The 19,433-nt window shown below is 34.9% G+C and overlaps 1 non-coding gene across 1 annotated transcript; it reads left to right on the top strand.

Moving 5' to 3' along the window:
* The first annotated feature begins 215 nt into the window (after positions 1–215).
* Positions 216–322, top strand: LOC148762423 (small nucleolar RNA R71). Its single transcript, XR_016026802.1, has one exon. It is a non-coding gene; the product is annotated as a small nucleolar RNA R71 (small nucleolar RNA).
* Positions 323–19,433: the final 19,111 nt, after the last annotated feature.

The raw sequence follows: 19,433 nt of genomic DNA, 5'->3' as shown, positions 1-19,433 counted from the left end.
TCAATGGAATATAATCATGAGAATATACTTGCTCTCTAAGGCACCATATTTTCAAATTTCCAACATTGATAATTGTTAGAGGCCATCTCGTCTAATAAAGCATATGCATCCTTAGTAGATTTTCCCATAATGTCACCTCAGCAGCTGCATCTATAGTAATCCTAATTGAATGTGACAAGCCATTATAAAAGGTTTGTACAATCAACCAATTAGGAAGCCCATGGTGTGGACACCTTCTCTGTAAATCTTTATATCTTTCCCAAGTTTCATAGAAAGACTCACCATCAAATTGAACAAAGTTAGTAATATCATTCCAAAGTTTAGCAATGGTGGAAAATACTTAGCTGAAAAGGCTTGTGAAAGTGCATTCAAAGCGGTAAAAAAATTAAGGGCATAGAATTTAACCATACCCTAGCCTTATCTCTCAAAGAAAAAGGAAATAACCTTAATTGAATGCCATCCTCTGTAACTCCATTCATATTAACAGTATCGCATATCTCCAAGAAGTTGGCTAAGTGGGCATTAGGATCTTCCATAACCCCTTCCTTAAATTGACCATGCTGAACCATTTGAATGAGACTAGGTTTGATCTTGAAGTTGTTTACATTAATGGTTGGTCTAACAATGCTTTTTTTAGCTCCATGAATGTTAGGCATAGCATAATCACACAATGCCCTAGCATTATTAGCATTATTTTCAACCATTTTTGTTTGTTCTCTTTCTAACTCTAACTTTCTTTCTCTTTTTAATATACAACACGTATGTTCAATCTCATAATCCAATTTTGTCAATTCCAAGCTTTGGCTATGTTTGATACACCAAGAAAGCCCATACAAAATAAAACAAACACAAAATAAATTAAATTAAATAACAAGACAAAAAAATTTGAATTAATAAAGAAAACTTTGGGTATTTATATTGACACTTTCACCTTTTGGCAACGGCACCAAAAACTTGTTATGCTAATCATGCGATTGCACAGATCGTGAACAAAAAACATAGAGTGAGTAGAGTATCGTTCCCATAAAGAGGTTGTATCAAGTACCAATATTAGGATTTTCCATATCATTTAAAAGGTTCAACTTAATTTAAATAAGGTTAGCTAATCAAAATCTAAATTAAAGACTATCAATCATTTAAACTTTAACTAATAATAATTGCAATTATGGAATTTAGATTTCATCTATTGAATTCGTATGATTAACTTATGATTGATTGATTGTGTCAAGCCCTACTCTATTATATACTTGTCATGTCATTCATGTGCTTGATAGAATGTTTGCATAAGTGAATGTATCGAAAAATCGTTAAAAGTCGGTATTGTACCTAGTGGTACAATTAAGTTGATTAAAGCCTCGAACTAGGTCAAATAAAGATTTTAGGATGTATTTGAGAGTTATTGAACCTTAGAATGTTTTAATATGATGATTCGGAGTTCGAGGATTAACTTGGAGTCAAATTAGGAATTTTCATAACGTAGGGGCAAAATGGTCATTTTGCCACTCGAGGGCAAAATTGGAATGTTGGATGAAATTTTTGACCAAGTTTGACTAGTTGGAACATAATTTGAATTTTAGAAGTGAAAATTTTCAATTTCGAGCATAAAGGCAAAATAGTCATTTTACGTGCCCATGAGGATGTAATTGAAATTTTTGAAATTTTACACCACCATAACACTTGTCAAGCTCATGAATTTCACCTATTATAATTTTATACTTTTAATAATTAAGAAATTACATATGGTGGTGAGCAAATGCTTAATTGTTAAGTTATTAACCATGGACCAATTATATGGTGACAAGTGGTAAATTTTAATCCATTTATAATTCCCTTTAAAAACCAGCACACACTCCTCTTCTCTCTTGGCCGACCAAAGGAAAGAACAAAGAGAAAAAAATAAGGACAAACCCTAGAGAAGAAAATCCAAGAGAAATTTGTTGAATTTCAAGGAACTAAACAATCAAATGTAAGATTTTTTAATTTTAGCTTAAGATCTACCTTTCCCATGCTCTCTTTTTCATTTTTCATAGTTGAAACTCAAGATTTCATGAAGGAAAGATTGCTGGCCGAACCTAGGGGGAGAAGTTTTGATCACAGGTTTTGTTAGATTTCATGCTACATACGCATTTTTAGTTGTTTTGTGATACTCGATGTGAAAAACAAGCATGAAAACCACATGTTCTTCATCAAACTCTCTTTGGCCGAATTTATTAGGTGACATGTTGATGATGGATTTGGTTGTATTTCATGTTAATTAGCTCGTAATTGATGATTTATGGTATCAGATATCGAAATCGGAATGAATTTCGGTTACGGTGAATTAAGTCACAATTAAGCTCATTGAGGTATTTTGGTGTATTTGGAATACTGGAAGTGTAATGAAGATATTTGGAGTTGAATTGGATGTTTTGCTAATTAAACAAGGCATAGTGCGAGTTAGGTCGAATGCCAATTCGGTCCGATCCTAATTGAACCCACGTAAAACACCGTCTTTAAGTGATTATTCGGACAATTCTCATTCAATGTCATGCATTCATATAGAGCTTGAAATAGTTTTATAACAGTTTGGCACAAATATATTGAATTACGTGTCATGTATTATGTATAGGTGGTGAGACCTTTGATAAGGGTAAAGATATTGTGCCCGAGGACCAAGAATAGGAGTACTCTAAACTCCTGCTATTATGAGTAATCAGATGTTCATCTTAATTATTTAAAGTGGTTTATACTTGTTTTAAGATTTTAAAGAATAAGGCACTTAATTTGCAAATCATTATGTTTTACATTTTAAATGTTGGTTAAATGAATGAGATTTATAAATTATTCTGAAACTAAATGTTGATTTTCGAAATAGAGTAAGTGGAGGCTATACATTCGTATTATATATATATATATATATATATACATGATTTAAATTAATGGCTTATGAAATTGTGGTAGCATGAATGGCTGGATTTGTGGTTTGTGGATTATATGAACTGTTTTTGTTTTACCTTGACAGGCTAGATAATATCATATTAGCCATGTCATGCTGTCGAAATGTTTATTGATTTGGTGGGTTATTTGATTAGCTTACTGCAGTGGGCGGGTTTTTATGGACCAACCTATAAGAGGGGCACTGTAAAACCCGACCCTATAAACACATGTCATGACATACATGTACTGAGTAGCATGTTATTATGCTAGGAAAGTTCCTAAGAATAGACGAAACCCGGTATTGTACCTAACGATACACTTGAGTTGATTTAACCTCGAACTAGTTCAAATAGGAATCGTAGGATGAAATTTAATATTTTACAGTCCAGGAATGACTAAAAATGATTGTTTGGAGTTCGAGGGTTCATTTGGAGAAAAATTGAAAATTTTAATGGTTAGGGGTAAAATCGTCATTTTGCCACCTAAGATAATAATTTGATCATGGAGTGAAAATTTTGACCAATATTAACTATTTGGAGTATAATTTAATGATAGGAAGTGAAAAATTTCAATTCCGATAATTTTCGGAACATAGGGGTAAAACAGTAATTTTGTCACCCCAGGGTAAAAATCGTAATTTCACCACCCAAATCTTGTCAAAATCATAGGATTTACTTATTTTTGGTATGAATAACTATGGTATGTTAAGTGGTGAAAAATTGAAGTTTAAAGGATGAAATTTAAAAAACGGGCCAATGAAAAAGTGACACAAGGCACTTTTTAATTGTTTAATATTGTTTTAAAGGAAAATCAACCCATTTAAACCCCACATCAGGTCATGGCCGGCCATAAGGAGAAAAGAAGAGAGAAAATAGAGAGGAAAGGAAGAAAAGAGAAAAACCAAAGCAAAACTAGAAAATTCAAAGGGGAATTCGCATTTTTCGTCCGTTTACGCGTCTAACGGTAAGAATTTTCAACTTTAGCTTGATTTCTACCTTTCCTATGCCTTTGTTTTCATTTAGCATGCTTGAGGAGAGAGATCAAAAAGTGATACCAAGGGCTGACCGAATTTCAAGGGGGAGGATTTTGAATTTTTTAGGTTTTGATTCTTAGTTAAATTGGTAGTTTTAGTTAGTTAAATGTGTATAGAAATCAAATTGGGCAAGAAAGCATGAAATTCTCACAATACCCACCCTTGGCAGATATTCAATGATGTACAATGATGATGAACTGATTTTTATTCTAAGTGAAATGAAGAGAAAATGATGAAAAATGGTTAAATGTGATAGAAAAACAAAGTGAAAAATTTACCGAGTTAATGTCCCATTTTTGACCGAATTTTTTAAGAAGGAAAGTGAGCTGATTTTGGTGATTTTAAAGGGTTATTGGCTGATATTTAATGGTTAGAAATGTTGGAGAGAAAATGGGACCATTTAGAGCTAAAATGGAGCGCGTTAGCAATTTATCGGATAAAGTGCCAAAAATAGGATAATACTGCGTTTAAGCCGTTTTAGGCTATTGCATTTCATACCATGCACTAGTATAGGATTTAAGTCAATTATATAGTGATTTAGCATCAATGTGGTGAATTGTGTAATTTTTGCAATATGTCTAGGAAGACAGCCTTCCGGTAAAGGCAAGGAAGTCGTACCCGACGAACAGTGATTGGGGCACCTAAAAAGTATTTAATTTGTACAAACGGTGAGTAAACCTATTATTATTGTATATTATCTAGAGTTTATTTTTAAATGCTCTTTATTTATTTTATGAAACGAAAATGAGATTAAAATGGGACTTTTGATGTTTTAGAAATAAATGTGACAACTAAATATATTGTGTTGATTATCTGAAATAAGAAACTTTTGATTATGAAATTGAGTAAATGGGAGGCTGCCAATTGTCTTAAAAAATATATTTTCCTATGAATGGCTTATGATATATGAGTATATGTGGCTATATTTTATAATTACATTGGGAATTTATGTACGCTGTCTTTTACTATGCAGGCTGGGTAAATAAATAAAAGCCACGTTATACTGCCGAAATTTTATTAAAGTTGGTGGGTTTAGTTACTACAGTGACGGGTTTTCGTGGATTGCCTATTAGAGGGGCACGGTAAACCTAGTTATATAGTTACTCTGGTTGTAGAGGCGATGACGGTAACTCCTGGGCTAATGTTAGAGCTCACTTCACGTCGAACCCCCACGTGAATGTGTAACTCGGCCAACGCCAAGGAACGACTTGTTTTCAAAACTCACATGTAAATATCTTAACAACCTTGGTGGACTTGGTTAGATGCCTCGGCCAAGGTATCCCCGAGGACTAGTTTTTGGCTTGAGCCCTGTTTCTAATAAAAGTCATAGGCCTTAACAACTGTTTTGGTAAATTACAAATATTTTATGGTTTAAGAAATGAATTGAAAACCTTATGAAATGGTTTGTGATTTGTTGTTTAAACTTGCCTCCATTTTACTCGCCTTTAGATATTTATGATAATGTCTGTTTACTCATTGGGATCTCAAAATCTCACCCACCCCCTTTCCAAATATTACAGGCCTGTGGTAGCTTGTAGATACCCGATTTTGTAGACAATTCCAATTGACCCCTCTATCTCATAGACAGTAGGTTACTATCACCAACACTTGGTGTATTTATGGGCCACTTGTCATTGTAATTATTATTATACATTATAACTTTGTAAATTATTGTATGTATGAATTTATTTTACTTCCACGTTACAAAAGATTTTTACACGTGTTTCTATAAATATTGTTTTATATAAAAATATTATATTTTAATCAATATTTTGAATAGTAATATTTGTCTATAAATCCTTTTAAAATAATTTTGTCTTTTATTTACTTGAGCCAAAAATGACTGGTAATTGTTTAAAACGGAATATTTAACAACGATTGCTCACAAGAAAGACAAGAAACTGATACGTAAGCCTTGCGGGGTTCCGATTAGCATTCCGGGTAATGAGTGTAAATCGGGACGTTGCGGCTATTGTCATGGACCCGAGGGAGGTTCCGGGTTGTCACAGGCACGGTAAACTCCGTTATATTTTACCTTAGTATGAAAGGCGCGGAGGGTATCTCCTAAGGTATATTTAGAGTTCACTTCACGTCGAACCACCACGTGAGGGTGAAACTCAGCCAACGCCAAGGAATGGCTACGTTTTTAAACGTAAAACATGTTTTATGTGTATATATCGTTTTAACAACCTTGGCGGACTCGGTTAGATGCTCAGACCAAGGTGTCACCGAGCACAAGTTTTGGCACGAGCCAAGTTTTTAAGAGAGTCATAAGCTTTACTGATTGTTCTTGATGAAATGTAATTGTTTTATATGAATTGAAATGAGTTTTGAATGTTATGAATTATATTATGATGGGATGATTTAACTGTCTCCATTTACTCGGTTTTAGATGTTATAGATGAATTTTTCTTACTCACTGGGTTTATAAAAACTCACCCTTTCTTTTCACCCATTTCAGGCTCAGGACAGTCTGTAGACAGCCGATTTTGTCGAGGATTGCTTTTGGATCTGCATCCTTAGAAATCGAAAGTCTACAGTCTTGCATATTTTCGGTTATATCGAGGCCCACATGTCATTGTAGAATATTTTGTATACTTGGCTGTGTGTGCCACTGTATGTATGAATTTATTTTGTTTTTACGCTTCAAAAATTATTTACGTGGAGTCCTACAAATATTATTTTATAAGAAAATAAAATATTTTATTTAATATTTTTATTTCGTTTGATTAGCCATAATTTCATTTTAAATGGATGATTTAGATTACTAAAATTATTTTTAGATAAGAAATGTATATTTTCGATCGTATATTGTATTTTACTAGGTTTCAAAATTTTCGAGTAAAAATGACCAAAATACCCCTGTGTGGCAAAAATTTTTTTTTATTTGTTTTGATTTAAAAACAGTTATATTCCCTTAAAACATGATATTTAGTAACCATTGCTCACAGGGGAGATGTAAAATTGATGCAAGAGCCTTGCGATGTTTCGATTGACATTCCAAGTAACGAATGTCTATCGAGACATCACGGCGGATGTCACTGGCTCGAAGAAAGTACTGGGTCGTGACATTTCGATTGGTATAAGAGCTTTTGGTTTTAATGTTATTTTAAAAACTACAATGTCAGTGTGGCCCCAAGTTAAGTTAGATTGAGTTGAATGTATGTATCTGCATATAGAACCTAAAGTTGTCTAAATTCGTTCTGTTTCTTTTTATAGATCATCATGCCTCCTCGACGTGGACGCCCACCTCTCTTTAGATCAGTCGGGAATGGAAGAAGCCGTTCTCAACATCGTCGCTAGATCTTGTATAAGAGGAATCGGTTGCGTCTACTTTTCGGGCAGCACCTACTGCCGAACAGATTGAGACTCCTTCACATCCTCCACCTCCTCCACCACCTACTGGTATTCCTACCATGTCTCCTGAGGCAGTTCAGGCATTAACAACTTTCCTCACTGTTATTACTAGCTAGGCTCAGGCTGGTTAAGTTCCTCCTGCTGTTCCTCCAGTTGCTCCTTCAGTGCCACCACCACCACCTCCTATTCCACCACAGGTACCTAATGTTTCCATTTCTAAGAAACTTAAAGAGGATAGGCAACTCAGTTGCATTTCTTTTACGGGTGACTGAATGCAACCGCAGCTAAGGACTGGATCATTCAGGAATCGGAGACACTTAATGATATGAGACTAGAGGATGATATGAAATTGATGGTGGCCACTAGATTGCTTGAGAAGAGGGCCCGTAGTTAGTGGAACTCAGTGAAGTCTCATTTTACTACTCCTCCGACCTGGTTAGATTTTCTACGAGAGTTCGACGGTCAGTATTATACTCATTTTCATCAAAAGGAAAAGAATAGAGAATTCTTGAGTCTAAAATAGAGGAGTTTGACAATAGAGGAGTATGAGGCTCGTTTTAACGAGCTAATGTCTTATGTGACCAATCTGGTGAAGACTGAGCAAGATCAGGATAATTACTCTGAGGAAGGGCTTCGAAATGAAATCAGAGATCGTATGACAATAATCGGTAAGGAGCTGTATAAAGAGGTTGTACAGATGGCTCTACGGGCTGAGAAGCTCGGGACTGAGTATAGGAGAATTCAGGTTGAGTTTGCTAAGAGGAGGAATCTGAATACATCTTTCTGTCAGCCATCGAAAAAGGGGAAAGATTCATTTGCTTCAAGGAGCGCTACCACTACCTCCGTAGCATCTACCCGACCCTCATCTCAACAGCAACAGTAGAAGTCTCCTAGATTCAGTAGATCAATAACGAGTGCTCTTGGAAAGAGTTTTGGGAGTTTTGACAGATGTAGAAATTGTGGGAAATTTCATGTTGGGCTGTGTAGGGACCCCATGCGGTGTTTTCAATGTGGTCAATAGGGCCACATACGGAGTGCTTGCTTGTAGTTAGGACGAGCTACTGTAACTACTTCATCTCCCCAAGCTCGCACAGATATTCAAATGAGAGATTCTTCTGGGTCACAATCGAGACAGGGTGTAGCGATACCATTCGGTGTGGGGAGTAATACCCTGGCGCGTCCACCCTCTAAACCACAGACTCATGCTCCGACGAGAGTTTTTGCTGTGACAGAGGAAGAGGCACGGGTTCGATCCAGTGCAGTGATAGGTACCATGTTTTTATTTAATAGAGATGTTTATATCTTAATTGATTCTGGTTTGGATAGATCTTATGTAAGCACGACATTTGCATCCTTTTTTGATAGGAATCTGTTACCTTTAGAGGAGGAAATTGTAGTTCATACCCCTCTAGGAGAGAAACACTTGTTATAGAGATTGTGGAATAAGGGTTGGTGAGGAAAAATTCAAGGCTGATTTAATTCCCTTAGAAATCCAAGATTTTGATTTGATATTGGGTATGGATTGGTTGACTACACATCGAGCAAAAGTGGATTGCTTTAGGAAGGAAGTTGTACTTCAAAATTCTGAGGGAGTAGAGGTTGTATTTGCAGGGGAACGTCGAGTATTTCCATCCTATGTAATATCAGCTATCAAAGCTTTAAAACTAGTGCAAAAAGGGTATCCAACTTATCTAGCACATGTGATTGATACCTCAAAGGGGAAACCTAAGTTAGAGGATGTCCCAATAGTATATGAGTTCTCTGATGTGTTTTCGGATGAATTACCGGGACTACCTCCTGATCGAGAGTTGGAATTCTCTATTGATTTAATTTCGGGTACCGCACCTATTTCCTTTCTTCCGTATCGGATGGCTCCGACAGAATTAAAGGAGTTGAAAGTCCAACTGTAAGAATTAGTAGATAAAGGTTTTATTCGCCTTAGTACTTCTCCCTAGGGTGCGTCAGTCTTGTTTGTAAAGAAGAACGATGGCACTCTTCGGTTATGTATCGACTACCGTTAGCTGAACTGAGTGATCATCAAGAATAAATACCCTTCACCAAGAATTAATGATCTTTTTGATCAACTACAAGGTGCTACGGTGTTTTCTAAGATTGATTTTAGGGCTGGGTATCATCAGTTAAAGATCAAGGAGCAAGATGTACCCAAGACTGCTTTCAGGACTCGTTATGGGCATTATGAGTTTTTGGTTATGCCTTTTGGTCTGACTAATGCCTCAACAGTTTTTATAGACCTCATGGACAGGGTGTTCCACTCGTACTTGGATAAATTTGTGATAGTATTCATAGATGATATCCTAGTGTATTCGAAGGATGATGATGAACATGCTACTCATTTACGCATTGTGCTGCGAACCTTGTGCGAGAGACAACTTTATGCCAAATTTTCTAAATGTGAGTTCTAGTTGAAGGAAGTAGTTTTCTTGGGACATGTTGTGTCTGGAGCTGGAATTTATGTCAATCCCAAGAAGATAGAGGCAATCTTACAGTGGGAGAAAACAAAAATGGTAACAGAAATTCAGAGTTTTCTTGGTTTAGCCGATTATTATAAGGTTCGTTCAAGGGTTCTCATTGATAGCTGCTCATTTGACTCGTCTAACTCGTAAAGGAGTCAAGTTTGAGTGGGATGATATTTGCGAGAGTCGGTTTTAGGAGCTAAAGAACTGGTTAAGCTTCGCTCTCGTTTTGACACTTTCTATTAGTGGGAAAGAATTTGTGGTGTACAGTAATGCCTCTAAATTGGGATTAGGGTGCGTGTTAATGCAAGATGAGAAAGTAGTAGCTTATGCTTCTTGGCAGCTAAAAAAGCATGAGACGAATTACCCTACCCACGATTTGGAGTTGGCAACAGTAGTCTTTGCAATGAAAATCTGGAGGCATTACTTATATGGTGAGCGTTGTCTAATTTTTACTGACCACAAAAGTTTGAAATATTTGCTTACCTAGAAAGAACTCAACCTGAGACAGAGACGCTGGTTAGAGTTGATTAAGGATTACGACTTAGTGATTGATTATCATCTGGGGAAGGCAAACATTATAGCAGATGCCTTGAGTTGTAAATCCTCATCTTCATTAGCATCACTTCAGAATTTTTATTTTTTGATACTATTTGAGATGAAATCTCTAGGGATCCAGTCGAGTAATGACGAGGATGGAACCCTATTTGCTATCTTTGTTGTGAGACCCTCATTGTTGAACCAAATTAGAGAATTGCAAAAGTCTGATGATGAGTTGAAACGGGAAGTATAAAAGTTACGGTATGGAGAAATTAGTGAGTTCAAACTTGGTGATGATGGTATTTTGATGCTTGGGAATCGGGTTTGTGTCCCTAAAGATGATCAGTTGAGATGAGCTATTTTGAAGGAAGCTCATTCTTCCACCTATGCTTTACATCTCGGAAGCACCAAAATGTACAAGACTATCAAGGAAAGTTACTGGTGGCCGGGTATGAAACGAGACATAGCAGAGTTTGTAGCAAAATGTCTCACATGCCAACAAATCAAGGCGGAACATCAGAAACCATCGGGTATGTCAAGCCCAGCCCTATAATATACTTGTCATGTCATTCATGTATTTGGCAACATGCTTGCATACTTAAACACCTTGAAAAAATTGTCAAAAGTCGGTAGTGTACCTAGTGGTACAACTAAGTTGATTTAAGCCTCGAACTAGTTCAAATAAAGATGCAATTAAGAGTTATTGAATCTTAGAATGACTTAATATGTTGATTCGGAGTTTGGGGATTGATTTGGAGTTAAATTAGAATTTTCATAATGTAAGGGTAAAATGGTCATTTTTCCACTCGAGGGCAAATTTGGGATGGTGGATGAAATTTTGATCAAGTTTGACTATTTGGAACATAATTTGAGCTTGAGAAGTGAAAAATTTTAATTTCGATAATTTTTCAAACATAAAGGCAAAAATGTCATTTCACGTGTCCACAAGGACGTAATTAGAATTTTTAGAATTTTACACCACCTTGACACTTGTCAAACCCATGAAATTCATTTTATACTTTGGATAATTGAGGGATTTTATGTGGTGGAGAAGAAATGCTTAATCATTAAGTTTTATGTATGGACCAATCACATGGTGACAAGTGTCAAGCTTTAATATTATTATATTTTCCTTTATAAACACAACTAAAACTCTCCCATCTCATTTCTCTTGGCCGGCCAAGGCAAGAACAAAAGGGAAAAAGTATAGAACAGACCCTAGAGAAGAAAATCAAGAGAAAATTCATTGGATTTCAAGGAATTAAGCAAGTAAAGGTAAAATTTCTTAATTCTAGCTTGTGATCTACCTTTCCTATCATTCTTTTTCAATTACCATGGTGAAAATTCAAGATCTCATGAAGGATTCATGGCTGACCGAATTTAGGGAAAGAAGATTTGATGATTTATTTGGTTAGATTTCAAGGTATCTTAGTGTTTTTAGCTGTTTGGTGATGCTTAGATGAAAACAAGCAAGAAATTTCATGCCCTTCACCCACACTCCTTAGCTGAAATTTTCAAGAGAGAAATTGGATAATGGACTTCGATGAATTTCATGTTATTCAGGTGTTTTTTGTTGTTTTATGATGTAAGGTGTAAAAATCAAGCATGAAAATTACATGTTCTACACTAAACCTTCAATGGCTGAATTTTACAAGGAAGATATTGATGATGGATTGTCAAGCCCAACTCCACAATATGTTTATTATGCCATTCTTATATAAGAATGCATGTTTGTTTACTTGGGTACCTCGAAAATCGTTAAAGGACGACAATGTACCAAATGGTACAATTAAGTTGAATTAAGCCTCGAACTAGTCCAAATAAAGATTTTAAAATGAAATTGAGAATTTTAAAACACCAGAATGACTTAAAATGGTGATTCGGAGTTCGAGAACCGATTTGGAGACAAATTGGAATTTTCATGACCTAGGGGTAAAATGGTCATTTTGCCACTCGAGGTTAAGATGTGAGTGTTGGATGATATTTTTTACTAAGATTGATCATTTGGAGTATAATTTGAGTTTAAAAAGTGAAAAATTTTAATTTCGACATTTTTTCGAGGATAAGGGCAAAATAGTCATTTTGCCACCCTAGGGGAAAAATTATAATTTTACACACCCAACACTTGTCCAACACATGAAATTCACCCATTATTATTATGGATAATTGAGAAATTTTAAATGGTGGAGAGAGATTGCTTAATGGGTAAGTATGACACATGGGCCAATGGAATAGTGATATGTGTCAAATTTTCATCCATTTATTATTTTGCTTTAAAAATCAGCCCATAACCCTCCCAACTCATTTCTCTTGGCCGGCCAAAGGAAGAAAAGGGAAGAAAAGAAGAAGAACAAAAACCTAGCTAAGAAATTCAAGAGAAATTCACAAAATTTCAAACAATCAAGTGACAAAAGGTAATATTTTTCAATTTTAGCTTGTGATTTACCTTTCCTGTGCATTCTTTTTCATTTTCCATAGTTGAGAATAAAGTTTGCATGAGGATACCCTTGCTGGCCGGACATAGGGGGAGGAATTTTGAACTTGGATTTGGTTAGCTTTCAATGTATTTTAGTGTTTTTAGTTAGTTAATGATGTGTAGCATGAAAAACAAATAAGAAAAATTCATACTCTTCCATAACCCATCATTAGCAGAATCTGCCATGTAGAGTGTGGATGGTGGATTTGATTTTATTTCAAGTGAATTGGTTAGGAAATGATGAATTACAGTGAGAAAATCAAGTAGGAAAAATCATAGTATTGATGCACCCACCATAGCCGAATTTTCCAAGAGAAAATGTGAGGATGATTTTGCCATATTTCAAGTTATTTAATTTGTGTTTGATGGTTTGGAGAATTGGAAGAAAAATGGAGTTAATTGGAGTTGAATTGGACATATTGGCCAATTAAACGAGTGATAGATCGAATTAGGCCAATACCGTTTTATTTAGGTACATAATTGAATTTATATTGAACACCGTATTTAGATAGTTACCCGAGTAGTTCACATCCCATTTCATACATTAGTATAGAGCCTGAATTGGTTTTATAACAATTTAGCACAAATGTAGTAAATGGCTTATTGTGCATTATGTCTAGGTGGTGAGCTTTCTGGCAAAAGTAAAAAGATAGTACCCGAGGATCAAGAATCAGAGTACATGGAATTTGACTCCCGCAATAGTGAGTAACCTTACTATCATCTTAAATATCTAAAGTGGGTTTTATCCAATTTTGTGATTTTATGAAAAATGAGTTAAATGGTAAATCTTTGTGTTTTGTAATTAAAATGTGATTTAATGAAATAATTTTATAACATTGTCTTGAAATTGAATGATGGTTTGAAAATAGAGTAATTGGAGACTGTTTTCATGTGTTGTAAATTCATGGTTTGAATTGAATGGTTTATGACAGTCTTTGCATGAATGGCTGAATTGGTATTTGTGTTGAAATATATGAACTGTGTATTTAGCTTGAGGGGCTGGATTGTGATATAATTTCCATGTCATGCGGTTGAGATTTTACTGAATTGGTGGGTTTAGCTTGCTGTAGTGGGCGAGTTTCGTGGACCAGCCTATTAGAAGGGCACGGTAACCCCGTTATATTCTTACCTGGGTCGGAGAGGCATGTAGGGTAACTTCCGAGGTACAACTTTAGAGTTCACTTCATGCCAAACCACCACGTGAGGGTGAACTCAGCCAACGCCAAGGAACGACTATGTTTTCAAAATAAAAACATGATTTATGCGTACATGACTTTTTAGCGGCCTTGGCGGAATTGGTTGGGATAGCCCCAGGCCAAGGTATCCCTGACAACCGAGTATGAGAATGATTTTTGCATGAGCCGAAGCTTTTAAGAAATTCATAAGCCATGTTGATTACTCGATTTGTATAAATTGATTTTATTTGGTTGAAATGAGTTGAAAGGTGATGAATTACAATATGATAATCTATTTTAATCTATCTCCATTTACTCGGCTTTAGATATTTTAGGTGCTATTTGTTTACTCACTGGGATTATATAATCTTACGACCCTCTTTTCCACCCATTTCAGGCTCAGGATAGTCGATAGATAGCTCACTTTGTTGAGGGTTACAGTTGGACTTGCATCCTCAAAAACTGTAGGTTTATCGCTTTTGATACTTTTGGTGGTTCGTGGGCCCACGTGTCATTGTAAATTAAATTTTATACTTTGGTTATCTGTATTATAGTATGTATGAATTTATTTAGCTTTTACGCTCTAAAAATTATTTACCGGTAACTGTATAAATATTATTTTATAAGAAAATAGAATTTTTTTTGAATATTTTTATTATATTCAAATAGTCATAATTTCATTTTAAATGAAGGTTTTAGACGTTTAAACTTATTTTTGATTATGAATTATGTGTTTTATACTCGCATACTACATTTTTAGCTAGTTTCGAAATTTTCAGAGAAAAATGACCAAAATGCCCCTGTGAGACAGAAATTATTTTTTTTATTGATTTAAGTTGGAATAGCTTAAAATCTTTTAGAACATGATATTTGGCAATGATTACTCACAAGGGAAATGAGAAACTGATATTAAAACTTTGCGGGATTTAGGTTGACATTTCGAGTAATGAGTGTCGATCGGAACACCGCGACGGTTGTCAAGTGCTCGAGGGAAGTACCGGGTCGTGAAAATTAGAGTGGTATCAGAGCATGTCTAGAAGAGGCAGTAGTCCCGATACGCCTCATAGTGCTTGTGAGGGATCATTAGATTCCACTGCTAAGAGCCAATGGTGCCCTGACTAGGTAATCTAGAATGGTTTCGTAATAAGGAAAGCTTCGAGAGTAGCGAGAATTTTGAAAGTGAGAGCAGCTCCGATACTCCGAAAACTATAAAAGATTTCCTTTTGAAACAACCTGAAGAGTACCATAGAGAATGGGCGAGGAAGGCAATTGCAAGGGGAGGTATTCATCCTAGGAAGGGCGTGTCAGTTGTTCGACACTATCCTCCAAGCTGTGGGATGAATGTAAAGGAACAACAAGAAAAGAACAAGGAGAAAATAATTGTTGCAAATTATCCCCATAGGAAGGTGAATGTTGTACGATATTTTCCTCCCGGTTATGGAAGAAATGTTGCACCTGTGAGTGACGAAGAATGCAAGAGAATACAACAAGCTTGGAATGAGGAACAAATGAGAAAATCTTAGGAGGAGGAGGACCTGGAAGAGGATCCTAAGGATACTTAATACCTTTGTTGAAGTTCGTATCACCATAAGTTTAGGCAAGTGTCATTTAAGGGAAGATGTAGTAGTTATTTGTACAAAGAAGTTAATAGTTTGACTTTTAAAGTGTATGACTAGAATGTATTATAAAGTAGCTGTTTAAGTGACTGGAGGTATATGGGAATCTTTTGGTAGGACAGAAGTGGATTAGCATTATGACTATTAAGGAAAGATATTTATCTTAGAGGCATGGTTGATCATCTTAAATAATTATTGAAGATTGATGTGGAAAGTCATTAATGATTTAAGCAATCACCTTAATTAACAATGAATGTATTTTGCAGTACTAAGAAATGGATACCGATTAACGTGATGAACTTTTAGAGTGATAACCCTAGATTTTGACGAGGTATAAAATGCCATTTGAACTGATGATGTCTGTTGGAAATTATTACTTATCGTAGTATGTGAGTTTTGATATGATTCCGAATGCAAAGCTAAATAAATGAAATTCTATTTTATGGGACAAATTATATCAGAGAAGATGATTCCCGAGCAAACACATTGAACTAGGGGGCTATGTTATAATAAGCGGGTTCAGTGTGTTGTAATTGCATAGGATATTGGGAGACAGTGTGGTAAGACTAACAATCAATCATGGAGATGTGAAATTGGGAATCTTAATTGTAGTTACAATTCGAAAGGATATGGAAGAAATCAATGAGGCTCTAGATGACATTTTGAGCGATTAATGTGATAAAGTCAAAGATTGTAAGCTTGAGGGTGGAGGAAGTATAAAATGATGCCATAACATTATAGAAAGATAATCTAATACAAATATGGTCCATTAGAGATAAATGAAGGAACTTGAAAAAGATAAATTTTTGATTAATAAGGATTGTGAGTATAAATGTAGTGAAAGATGAACTATTTTCGTGGTCTTTATACTAGAAGTTAATAAACTATTGGAGTTATAAGACAAGGAAGATGATCAGAAATGGATAATGAAAATAGTGAGATACCATAAATGATAAGTAATTATGCGTATGATGATGCATATATTGTGAATTCATTACACCATATGGGAAAGATGTCCTAAGGTGGGACTTGAAATATGTGGATTTTTGGATATGCTCTAGGAGGGAACTTCTGCATCCTAAATTCGAGATATCTTGATCTTATAACTGCATGGACAAGATGTAATAATTAAGTGAATTATCCGGTTTATAAATGTAATTGGTTAAGAATCCTTTATGGCTAGAAAGCACAAGCAAATTGGGAGTGGCATGAAGATGAAACTCACGAGTTGAAGAATGGTCATTGGTTTTGATGCTAAGCTTTGTTGTTTGGAGTCTTAAGTGCATTGGGAAGGTATTAAGATAAAGATGATGAGTGAAATTGCAAAGTTTCTTTATTGCCTTATATATTGGCATGTAAGAGAAAGAAAAGTTAAAGAGTTTTTGAGATGGCTACATAAAAATAAATTAACATGTGAAGTGTTAAGATGAATAATATGTTGACTGAAGTCAAACCTTAAGAAATAAAGAAGACAAGAGATTAAGCCTTGTTAAAGACTAAAGAGAAAGCGAGTGAAAAGTTAGATGAATGTATGAGATATTGATAAGAGATGTCAATACCAAGTGATGAAAGTGTGAATAAAGATTTCAAGGATGATATAGTAAATGAGTTTATATAGAATATTGTTATGAGAATTTACAAATCTTGTCTTGACCTTGTTGAAAGGAAAGGATTAGTGACAACACTAGTAAACGACGTGGTATGCTAGAAACCCTTGGAGATAAGTTGAAGCATGAGTAGTTAAGCATGCATTTAAATATTTTGGTGAGCAAGTGCATACCTTTATGGAAATGATATACTTGGAGTATGAAAGAGCAAATAAGTGATTAAGTGTTTCAAGAATGTTTAAACACCGTCGAGAAAGAATTATAAATTATATGAGATGAGTATAAGATGTGTGATTTTGAAACTTGCTAAGGAGCCAAACGACTAAGTCATGGATTAAGTGAACACATGCTGTGAGACATAAGTTTAAGATAGATATCCCCAAGGAAATACTCAAGAGAAGTTCTTCCATGGATCTCGTGAAAGCAAGCACTAAGTTATGTGGTTATAAAAAGGAAGCTGTAAGCTTAGAGTAATATTAGTATTAATATTGAAAAGTACTTAAGGAGAATCTAGTATCAAGTTTTGCAATTTCAAGTGCAATTTATAAATTGGCTAAGGGAGAATGATGTTATATTGTATGAAAGAGTGGAACAAAGGAAGATTAAAGTTAACCTTGATAATAAAGTCAGATAATGAAACTTTCCTAATATATTATGGAAATTGGAATTCGAAATGCTGAAGGCATACATGATTCAAATGAGTCTAAGTTTTAAGTGACAAATCAATATCAGAATGTAAGAAGGATACAAGGTAATGTAGAGGCATGAAGGATAATCGAGGAAAAAAGATGACTCTTAGGATTTGTGGTATTGCATAAGATGCAATGATCAAGTTAAGATAAATCTTTGAGACATCAATGGGATTATAAAGCATACACACATAATAGATTATAATTCAATGGAGATGACATTGTGATGCAATGATATATAGTACAAGGAAACTTAAGCATATAATTGGATATGATAAGAAGAGAGTATAAGTACGTAAATGATGTGGAACTATGCACAGGCATAATGAGAATTTGTATGAATTATGAAGATTATTCTATTGAATCTTGGTTAGGGATGGGAATGAACAAAGAGAAATTAGTCTGAAGGCATTTGAAAACAGAGACTCGTATACATAATGAGGAATATGGACATTTGAATGTGCGTGTATACGTATGTGTGGAGTTAGTGATGTACCCAACCAAAATGAAGAATGGTTTTAGTGGTTCGAGATTTGAACTCAATATATTTGATGAGTTGTATAGATAATGTAATGATCAAGAATCTTATCAAAAGTCGATTTATGGCGACCTAAGGAATTTTGGGGAAATAGTTAAGGGAATGTAATCTATAGTGTGATTAAGCCATATGAGATGGATTAATAGGATTAAGAAGATTGAAATTTCCTAGATGTAAGGTAAACAAGAAGTATGTGGAAATAATTGAAGCCATTAACCTTCCCTAATGTTGAGGATATATACAGGTATGAGTGTGTCATGTTAATGATACTGTAAACTACACAATATTGTATGAAGATGGAATGAATGAATGTCGAGAAATTTGATATGGAATGAAGCAATAAGATGGTGATTGGTATACATAAATAAGTATAAAATGCGATCGAAATTAGTATGATTGAGATGGAGTTATGGTTCAAGTTTAATGATAGTAATAGAAGCATGCTTGGTGTCTCGATATAAAAGATCATAATTGTGAAGGTTACTGTTGATCTGATTTTAAAGGATAATAATAGACATAAGTGAAGTACTCGAGTTAAATTGGAGGTAAATGAGATGAACAAATCGAAATTCCCTATAAAGGGGAGGACATAAGAAGTCGAGCATTAGATGAGAAAACAATACCCTCACTTTTTCTCTAAGTTCAGTAAATGAAATTTTTAGGTTAAAATTTTATTTTAATGGGGGTAGTGCTATCAATCCCAGCTCTATAATATGTTTATTATGCCATTCTTACATAAGAATGCATGTTTGCTTACTTGGGTACCTCGAAAATCGTTAAAGGACGACAATGTACCAAATGGTACAATTAAGTTCAATTAAGCCTCAAACTAGTCCAAATAGAGATTTTAAGATGAAATTGAGAATTTTAAAACCCTAGAATGACTGAAAATGGTGATTCGGAGTTCGAAGACCGATTTAGAGTCAAATTGGAATTTTCATGACCTAAGGGCAAAATGGTCATTTTACCACCCGAGGTTAAGATGTGAGTGTTGGATGAAATTTTTGACTAA

Source organism: Theobroma cacao, chromosome 5 (assembly GCF_053813885.1).
Source record: "Theobroma cacao isolate CCN51 chromosome 5, ASM5381388v1, whole genome shotgun sequence".
Lineage (NCBI taxonomy): Eukaryota > Viridiplantae > Streptophyta > Magnoliopsida > Malvales > Malvaceae > Theobroma > Theobroma cacao.
The sequence above is the reverse complement of the archived record's forward strand: the minus strand, read 5'-3'. Positions and strand labels throughout refer to the sequence as shown.